We start from the raw sequence: 10,346 nt of genomic DNA, 5'->3' as shown, positions 1-10,346 counted from the left end.
ATTTTAAATGACCAATTATTTTTCTTTGTTACTTTTACTACATTTACATTTTGGAGTTTTAATATTTAAAAAGTTATTTGAGTATTAAGTCATATACAAATTAGGGTGTACATGTGTTGAGTTGAATCGAGTTTATCTGAATCCGTTATCCAATCTATTTAAAATTCAACGGGTTAGGTCAATCGTCCAAATCCGCAATTTCATTATCAAAACCGACCCGAACCGACCCATTCATTAATGAATTTTTGGTTGGGTTGAGTTCGCGAGTTGTGTTTCAAATAAAAAATATATTTTTTATGTTTCTTTTTGTCGGTTTTAAAAAAAATGTAACACAACTCAATACAATCATACTTATTTATAACACTCAAATTGAATAAAACACATCATATAGTATTTAATAAAATTTATCAACTCAACATAACACTTTATAATTGTATAAAATTCAACAAGACGCGATATTTTCATAAAATATATAAGTGGAAATGATACAAAAGAAAATGAGAAACAACATTTAATCTTAAAATATTGCGTAAATTCATTGGTTTAGTTGGAGAATAATTTTTTTTTTAAAAATTATGGTTATTAATGAGATATTAATTTTATATTTTTATTTAAAATAATAATAAAAAATAATAAAAAATTATTAAAGTCTCATCAATGAATTGGGTCAACAGGTTCGCGGGTTACAAAACTCAAATCCAATACCCGAATCAAAATTATACGGATTGTTATGGGTTGAGTTGAGTATACCCGTAAATGAACGGGTTATTATGAGTTGGTTTGGTCAGCGGATTCGTGGACCGACGAGCACCCATGAACAATTCTAATATGAATCAATAAAACTATTAATTAAAAATTCTAAAATATTGAATTGAATTCTAGATGACTATAGAGTTTAGAGATGAAAGGTAATGCACTCACGCTATAAACTAGTTTTACATCATCATTTAATAGAATTATAAGATTCTTCCATGTCATACCATTATTTTAAAATTAAACGTGTGATTTTATGAGATAGACGTCCGTGATTGGTTGACAGTATAAAAATATTTTACATGTGCATGTGTCTTTTTCTCTATGATTTATTCGTTGAATTGATAAAAAAAACTAATATGAACAATAGTTAAACAAATTTTAAATATTGACTATAAAATTATATACTAATGTAGTAATTAAATATTAATTAAAATGGTTAATTAATTTTTAAAATACTTTTTTCAAAAATATTTTATACACAACATATAATTAAACTATTAAAATTATCATTGTTTTTAAAAACGTGAAACAAACCATACTTAAATTAAAATAAGTAATTTATATTTTATATTTTAAATTTAATTAACGACTTTTACGTAAAATTTAAAAAATTTATTTACTTTATTAGCAGTTAATAAAAGTTAGTTTTTTTATAAAATAAACTCTTACTATTTAAAATACACTTCAAATTATGTTTATCATAAAAACTAAAAACGTAGTAATCTTTGGAAGGAAAATTCTAGTATAACATACAAATGGATATACCACATGCAGATTATATATATATATATATATATATATATATATATATATATATATATATATATATATATATATATATATATATATATATATATATATATATATATATTATTCAAGTACCATGTAAAAAAATATTAAAATAATTTTTTTAATTTTCGAAGATATATTTTCGAACGCATTCAATACTTATTTAATATAAGTTATTATGAGTGATATCCTATAAATTGAATTTTTTTAATATCTGAGATGTATTTCCGATATGTATCTTCACTGAAAATACATTTTCGATATCAGTTTGTCTTTATTTTTCAGCTATATTTACCGTAGTAGCGCTTATTTACTGTTATGTGGTAATTATTTTCATTAGATATGGTACATCCTATGTTTTGTGTCTCTGAATGTCCAAAGTGTTATTGTGAAAGCGGTAGATGCTGACAACCAATTTAAAAATGAGAAATAGTTTGAATGTCGTGATCAAATACTTCAATGGATTCCTATGGTTCGGAAGGTCCGATAATGGTTCGGATAAAAAGACGTGTTTTTGTGACAATGACATGCAAAAGAAGCCGTAAATATAAACCTCATCTCCAGAATTTTAAACGAGATTACACCCGTTCAAGAAAATGTGAGTGTTCCTTTAAAGTCCGTGGTTATGTTGACAAACATTAGCTGCTGAAGATTTAATGTCATATGTGGTTTGCATAACCATGATTGGTGTGAAAAGTTAGTCAATCATCCAATTGCGTGTCGACTCATGCCGGAAGAGAAGGAATGCGTTGCTGACATGACTTTGAATTTTGTTCAACCGAAAAATATAACTTACAACTTTGAAATGTAAATGACCCTAAAATATCTCAAATATCAAACAAGTGTACAATATTTGATACCAAACTAACAAGTCGCTTAGGGGGATAGAACTAAAATGCAACAACCCTTGAAACTGTTGGATGATAACAGTTATGTGTCTAGGTACTTATAACACGTTTCATACTGTGCTCATACTTAATTCAACGTACAAGACCAACAAATATAGACTTCTATTATTGGAGATGGTTGATGTTACCTCAATTGAAAAGACATATTCTATCATGTTTGCATTTCTAGAGAGCGAGAAAGAGGAGAATGTTACTTAAGACTTAGAGGTGTGTTGGGAAATATTGAAGGACCAAGATGAAATGTCTAAAGTGATTGTTATCGACCACGATATTTGCCTTGATGAATTTGGTTGCAAAAGTATTTCCTATTTCTTATGTATTACTTTGTAGATATCATATAACAAAGAATGTGAGAAGTTAGGTTAAACACGCAATTGAGACGAAACAGATAGAGTCCGGAGATGGAAAAATGGCGAAAACAGGTGTGGTTGTGGAAAAAATAATGGATGCATGAAATCATATAGCAAATTCTTCCATAAAATAATTATATGCCAATTTCGCTATGCATTTCAGAAAAGTGTGCAAAAAATGTCCTGATTTATTGAAATATGTTTGCAGCACATTCTTGACCAGGTGAAGGAGAAGATTGTTTGTGCTTGGACCGATCAGGTTTGACACCTTGAAAATACAAAAACTAACCGAGTTGAATTTTCCCATGCTACATTGAAGAATTGGTTGGAAAATAATAAGGGCAATACGTGGAAAGATCGGACTCCGAGGATTCTAGTCCTCTTTGTAGAGCCGCTTTCGGAATCCTGTGTCTCACGGCGAAGCAATGGTGGAACGGCGGGTTCAAGACGAATTCGATCTCCAATCACGAAAACACGAACGCGTGCATAGTTGGAATAGAAACTGGAAGCAGATGGTGAATACTCACCGAAACAAAATCAGTATTGATTGCTTCTTCTTCTTCCGTGTGTGCAAACGCTGATTGTGAAACTGCGTGCGTATGAATTCATGATTGTTGATGCGATTTTCCGCTTGCGTGAGGTTCTTCTTGTTCTGTTGAATGGTTCCCGTTCATGAACATGGCCGAAAATGGATCTCGTTTTTGTCTCGAACACCAAAGGCCAACCGAATATGAAATCGCCGTTACTCAGATTCCTCTTCGGTTTCGACAAATTGATATCCTCCTCAACCTCGACCTCCCTAACCAAGTTAAACACAATCTTTGCGTAAGTATGAAAATCTTGTTTCCTTTCCGCTTCCTGTTATACTTCTTCTGACTTCCACGTTTGTTAGGTGGAAAGCGATATCGTGTTGTGGTGTCAAGATTCAAACTGCGGAACTGAAACTGCCAGCTACAGAATGGAAAACTTGCCCTGCAGAGCAAAGCTTCTTGGTTGCAGAAAGAACAATTTCAGGTGCAGGAGGAAGGTTCAGTTGCAGAGTCGTCACATAAGGATTGTGGAAGATGAAATGATGAAAATGAGACTAGGAGAGGATGAAGAATGCGGAATCGGTCTGGAATTTTCAAGGTTGAAAACAGAATCAAGAGTGAAGAATCGAAGAAAGGAAGAATGAAGATTGAAGTGAAGAATGAAGATTTTTTCTTCTGAATTACAATCAGGTTAATTTATATATTCTGCAGAGTTTGTTACAAATGCTAATGAGATTCAGGTGAAATGAAAAAGTTAGTATCAGAAATCATTTGGTTAGTTGAGAATTGGTTAGTGAGGAGTTTCAAATTCTGTTAGTGAATCATTTTATTAGTTGCCTTAAAATGCTAGTTAATTCTATTGTGAACTTGTTTTGATGTTGTGTTAAGTGAATCTTTGCAGATGTGTGCATGTTGGTTTTTGTTATGCGTTTTCCATCTATGTTCTGAGGTGAATGGAACTTGTGACATAGCTCTCTAATCCGTTTATGAAATTCCCATGAAACTTAAGTTCAATTTCAATAGTTAGTTGCAGATTCAACTTAGTTAACATTAGTTAGCGATCTGAATTCAGTTGGTGAAATAAACTAGTGAAATTCAAATGGATGAATTGGATTTTATTCTTGTTTTGCAAATGAAATTTACATTGTTGTTAGTCTTTTTTTCATTGAAATTAATCCGGTATTAAAACAGAGTTATGATAGTTAACTTGCTCTTTCACTTGGTACCCTATTGAGAAAAGTGTAGGGTAATGTTAAATCTATTGGAGCAGATATACAAGTTGTAGGTGCTTTGAACTTTCTACTGAAATTTGGATGTGTTATGATACTTTTACTGTCATGATGCAGGATGCAGGGAATACTAGAGAGGAATCGTGCAGATTTATGCAGAGAGAGATGCGCCAAGCCTTGTTTAATGTTGCAGCTGACCTTGATTAGGAATTGTTTTATAGAAAAGTTATGAGATAAATTGTATTGAATTACTGAGAGGTTTTGGGAATTGGCTAATAATGGAAATAATGGATTTCCTAGTCACGAATTTAAAATGGATTTGAAGACTATTTTGAAATGGTTTTATAAAATGCTCTTGAAGGTTAATGGATTTGAAATCGATTTAGATGGTTTTGAGAAGTTAGTGACAAGATTTAAAGAGAAGGTTGAGACGGATCAAAAGTTATGTTGCAATTAGTTTCCTAATATTAACTTGGAACAATTTTTGGAAGACCATTAAGATGGGTTGAAAATTAATTTAATTCTAAAAAAAGATTTAAAAGACTAGTTCACCATTGAGTGGTTTAATGAAACACAAGATGAAATGAAAAATGAATGCAAGTTAGATCCAAAAGTTAGCAACAAAAATGGGATGACTCGGCTTGTTAAACCATGAAATGACGTGGACAAAATCAAATGAGCATGAGATTGGAGATAATTTATGGATAATGGTTGACTTTGGTCAACTTGTTGATCACAAAAGTCAACAATGGATCGAGAAATATGGTTTTCACTTGATTGCAAGCAAGACAAGAAACACCTACTGTTGTAAAATCCACAATGAAATAGGACATTTAGGTCAGTGCTTCTGCCAATACCAAGAGACTTAAATCAAAGGCATGTGTCATGTTTGAATCAAATGGAATATCGAACATATGGGCATACATACAAAGGATGAATCAAGGTTCCTACCAAGCCTAGGATGATAACTTAAATCGCCTGGCGCCACATGATAATCCCTTGCCTGATTAGGGTTTCAGGTGCAAAAAGAAAGCCCGTGAGGTCAAAGGATGGTAAAGTCAGGAATTAGGGTTTCTAATACACGAATGAATGTCAAGATTATGACTTTCCTGAACTAAGGTCTGAAAGAGCATGAAATCAATGTTTCCCCTTACATGATGAGCCAAGCTTCGATACTCAGGCAAAACCCTAGTTTAGTTGACCACAAGCTTTGAATATGTGAGATTGTATTAACCTGAATGCATGATGCATATGAATGCAAATGAATCTTAAGTCATGGATTAGATAAAAAGTGAAAAGGGGAGGGAAAATTTTGGGATACAACAATGTTGTTAGTAATAATCTTGCTAGGAACACCTTAGTGACATATTATTTCTTTCTTTATGAATCGTGTAACCACTTGTCTTATAACATTTTCATAGGAAGCAACTTCAACTCACTTTGTGAAGTAGTCAATGGCAACTAGGATGAAACGATGATCGTTTGAAGCTTTCGGTTCGATCATACAATTCATGTCAATACTCCACATGGAGAAAGGCCAAGGACAAGTCAAAACATTCAATGGAGTCGGAGGAACACGAATCTTGTCACCAAATATCTGACATTTTGTGACATCTTTTAATGAAGTTGTAACAATCGACCTCCATGGTTGTCCAGTAATAACCATCCTGAAGGATCTTTTTGGCCATGGCGGGCCTTTTTGCATGTACACCTTCATAACCCTCATGGATGGACCTTATGATCGTGCTTGCTTCGTGTTTATCCACGCATATGAGAAACATGAAATCATAATTCCTCTTGTATAACACATCCCCATCCAGGAAGAACTTAGAAGAAAATCTTCTCAAAACCTTATTATCAGTGACTGATGCTTTCTCAGGATACTCTTTCTTTTCTAGATATCTCTTGATGTCATAAAACCAAGGCTTATTGTCATATTCGGCCTCCATTTCTAGAGAGAGTGCTGGTTCACCAAGTGGTCAATATGGATGGCAAGTGATTCATTCTTCCATTTGACTTTTAAACATGGATGCCAAAGTAGCTAGAGCATCGGCTAACTGATTCTCTTCTTTTGGGATATAATGAAAAGTGATTTCATCAAAATAGGGAATCAATTTCACCACGTGTTCTCTGTACGGAATTAGCTTCTTATCCCGAGTTTCCCAATCTCCTCGAACTTGATTGATCACTAAAGCATAATCCTCGTACACCTTAAGAATCTTAATTCTCAAATCGATGGTTGCTTTAATACCGCAGATACATGCCTCATATTCTTCCATGTTGTTGGTGCAGTCAAAGCATAATTTAGAGGTGAATAGAATATGGAAACCAGACGGATATGTCATAATTGCCCCTATCCCATGATCTTTTGTATTAGAGGCATCGTCGAACATGAGTGTCCATTGTGATCCTGGTTTGGGTCCTTCGTCAGGGCCTGGAATATTGCAATCTCGAATGAACATGATTGATAAACTTCCACGGGTTGATCGGCAACGTAGTCAGACAAGACGCTTCCCTTGATAGCTTTATGGGTTACATATTGGATGTCGTACTCGGTTAGTAGCATTTGCCAACGGGAAATTCTTCCACTGATAACAGGCTTTTCAAAAATGTACTTTATTGGATCCATTTTGGATATCAATAAAGTTGCATGACAAATCATACATTGTCTTAAGCGTCGAGTTGACCAAGCTAAAGCACAACAAGTTTCTCCAATAGTGAGATATGGTATCACACTCGGTGAAATTCTTGCTCAAGTAGTAGATTGCATACTCTTTTTGGTCTGTGTCATTATGTTGACCCAATACACAACCCATTGATTCATCTAACATGGTAAGATACATGATTAGTGGTCTACCATGAACAAGTGGTTTCAAGATCGGTAGTTTTTGCAAGTACTTTTTATTTTGTCAAATGCTTCTTGACAATCATTATTCCACATGATCACTTGATTTTTTCTTAGCAGCTAGAAAATCGGTTCACAAGCAGTCGTCAAATGAGACAAGAACCTTGAAATGTAGTTAAGTCGTCCAAGGAATCCTCAGACTTCTTTTTCTGTTTTGGGAGCGGGCATGTCTTGAATCGCTATGACCTTATTGAGATCAACTTCAATACCCTTCTAACTCACAATGAAACCCAACAGTTTGTCGGATCGAACCCCAAAGGTGCATTTTGCAGGATTTAACCTTAGTTTGAATTTCCGAAGTCTTGAAAATAGCTTCCTCAAATGGTCCAAGTGGTCGTCTTCGGTCTTGGATTTGGTAGTCATATCGTCTACATAAACTTCAATATCTTTGTGAATCATATCATGAAAGAGAGCTATCATAGCACGCTGATATGCTGCCCCTGCATTCTTCAAACCAAATGGCATGACTTTGCAGCAGCAGGTTCCCCAAGGTGTAATGAAAGTTGTCTTCTCCATATCATCTAGAGCCATCTTTATTTGGTTGTACCTTGAAAACCCATCCATGAATGAAAATATTGAATGTTGAGTAGTGTTGTCTACCAGAACATCAATATGAGGCAAAGGAAAGTCATCCTTCAAACTCGCTTTGTTAATATCTCAGTAATCCACATACATTCTAACCTTCCCATCTTTCTTCGAAACCGGGATGATGTTAGCCACCCACCGAGGATATTCAACAATGGATAAGAAGCCAAAATCAAACTGCTTTTTAACCTCTTATTTAATCTTCAGTTCCATGCCGGGTCTGGTTTTGTGAAGCTTTTGTTTAACCCGGGGACATTCAGGCTTGAGTGGTAAGCGATGTTCAATAATATTGGTATCCAACCCAAGCATATCTTTATAAAGTAGCTTGACTAACTCGTTGTGTACATGCTCTACAAGGGATGCACATATCTTGACTTCTCTTCTGACTTCATTGGAACCCAAATTGATCACTTCTATCGGCTCTTTGTATGGATGAATCTCTTTTTCTTCGTGCTCAAGAAGCTTTGCAAGTTCAGTCGGTACTTCATAATCTTCCTCCCCGTCGTCTTCGACTTGGTTGATAGGAAACCCATATTTACATCGAATTTCAGCCAAGTTGTTTTCAGTGGAATTATTTGCTCTGCATGTGTATGAGCTTATTTTAGAATGAGCTTTTGAAAAAGGTGTAACAAAGAAGAAAAAAAACTTTTGCCATTTTATTTTAGTGAAAAGGGTAAAAATAACAGAAAGAAAAGGATCTTGATTTTGAATGTAAAAAATTGCCTTTCATTGATTTCATAATGTGTTTAAAATAATGGAAATCCTTACAAGCTATCCACATGCCTCGGGCAAGGGCAAGGGATGAGAAAAACAAAATGCATTACACCTTTTATGAAAAGACCACATGGATTATAGTAGTTATCCAGTTGTCTAGCTTGAATCCCGGAGGACACTTGTGGATGAAACCAAAGACTGTTTGCTTGCTAGAGCTTGCACCATCCACCACTGCCACAAAAAGATCATACTGGTAGCATGTGTTGCTAAATCGAACTGGATTGAACTTCTTATACCCCCTTGCACCTGGATGATGGGAAGTAGGATGGTAACCAAGACCAAAGCGGTCGTGCTTTTCAGCTACTTTCACAATTTGTCCCCAACTAGAGAGATGGTCCTTCTCAAGAGTCTTCATAGCACTTCTTGCTGAAGATAACACCACAGTTGCTGACTGGCTTTGATTAACGTAACCAGAGCTGACATCCTCAAAATCCAAACAGTGGAAAGGGATCTCAGTTATCCCTTCCTCTGTTTCAATGTATAAAAAAGATGACAACTCACTAATCATAAAGTCCTACTCACCACAGACAATTACGAGCTTGTCTCCAAACATAAACTTCAATTTCTGATGTAAAATGGATGTTACTGCACCGACAACATGAATCCACGACCTCCTCAATAGGAAGCTGTAAGTGGGATGGATGTCCATAACTTGAAAAGTGATAGCAAATTGGCGAGGACCCACACATACTGGCAAATCCACCTCTTAAATGGCTTCCCTCCTTGATCCATCAAAAGCTCGCACAATCAGTGCACTAGCCCGCATCTATGGTCCTTCAAATTGCAATTGACGCAATGTGCTCTTTGGTAACACATTGAGTGAAGAGCCTGTACCAACCAGAACCCTAGAGACCAAGGTATTTGCATAAGTAACAGAGATGTGTAAAGCCTTGTTATGGTTGCTCCCTTTAGCATAGCCTTGTGGCGAGCCTCCAAACTGAGTAGTAATGATAAGATTGAAATCTTGGAAGGAGTTTGACCCAACTGGTCAAAATTCTTGAAATCACTCTTCTTAATCAACTTAAGAAACTTTTGTCCTTCTTCTGCAGTAATAAGTTTTTCAATCTGCCCGTGTTCTTTGACTACTTCTTTACCTTTAGAATTGGCTGCTTCAGCTGTGCTAGTGGAAATACCTTTTGACATGAAGGAACTAGGTGTCCTAACGGGAATAGCGGGAACAAATACAGACATCCTTGCCTGAGGAGAAGGAGTAGGAACCACCACTGGTGCTTGTGTAACTTTAGGATTATACTTTGGCGCAAACACATGACCGCTTCGAGTCATCCCACATGTACCTGCTATGTTAACAATTTTGGTATCAGAAAACTGGATTTCTTTTCCATCAACAGAGATAGTTGTATCATATTTCCAGGGCACCGCCTTGGAATCTTGGTAAGGAAAAGGAGTGGGAACACAGATGTTGATGGGTTGGATTTTCTTCATTGGAACCTCAATCTTCTTCTTTCGATACACAATCTCGATTGGCTTAATGACAAAAACTTATATGGCTCTAGATCTTA

The 10,346-nt window shown here is 35.2% G+C and overlaps 1 long non-coding RNA gene across 1 annotated transcript; it reads left to right on the top strand.

The window, feature by feature from the left end:
• The first annotated feature begins 2,892 nt into the window (after nt 1-2,892).
• Nucleotides 2,893-4,947, top strand: LOC127127067 (uncharacterized). Its single transcript, XR_007805206.1, has 3 exons — nt 2,893-3,628; nt 3,696-4,023; nt 4,680-4,947. It is a non-coding gene; the product is annotated as an uncharacterized LOC127127067 (long non-coding RNA).
• Nucleotides 4,948-10,346: the final 5,399 nt, after the last annotated feature.

Source organism: Lathyrus oleraceus, chromosome 3 (genome assembly GCF_024323335.1).
Source record: "Lathyrus oleraceus cultivar Zhongwan6 chromosome 3, CAAS_Psat_ZW6_1.0, whole genome shotgun sequence".
NCBI classification, from domain to species: Eukaryota; Viridiplantae; Streptophyta; class Magnoliopsida; order Fabales; family Fabaceae; genus Lathyrus; species Lathyrus oleraceus.
This window is presented reverse-complemented; position numbering and strand designations above follow the sequence as displayed.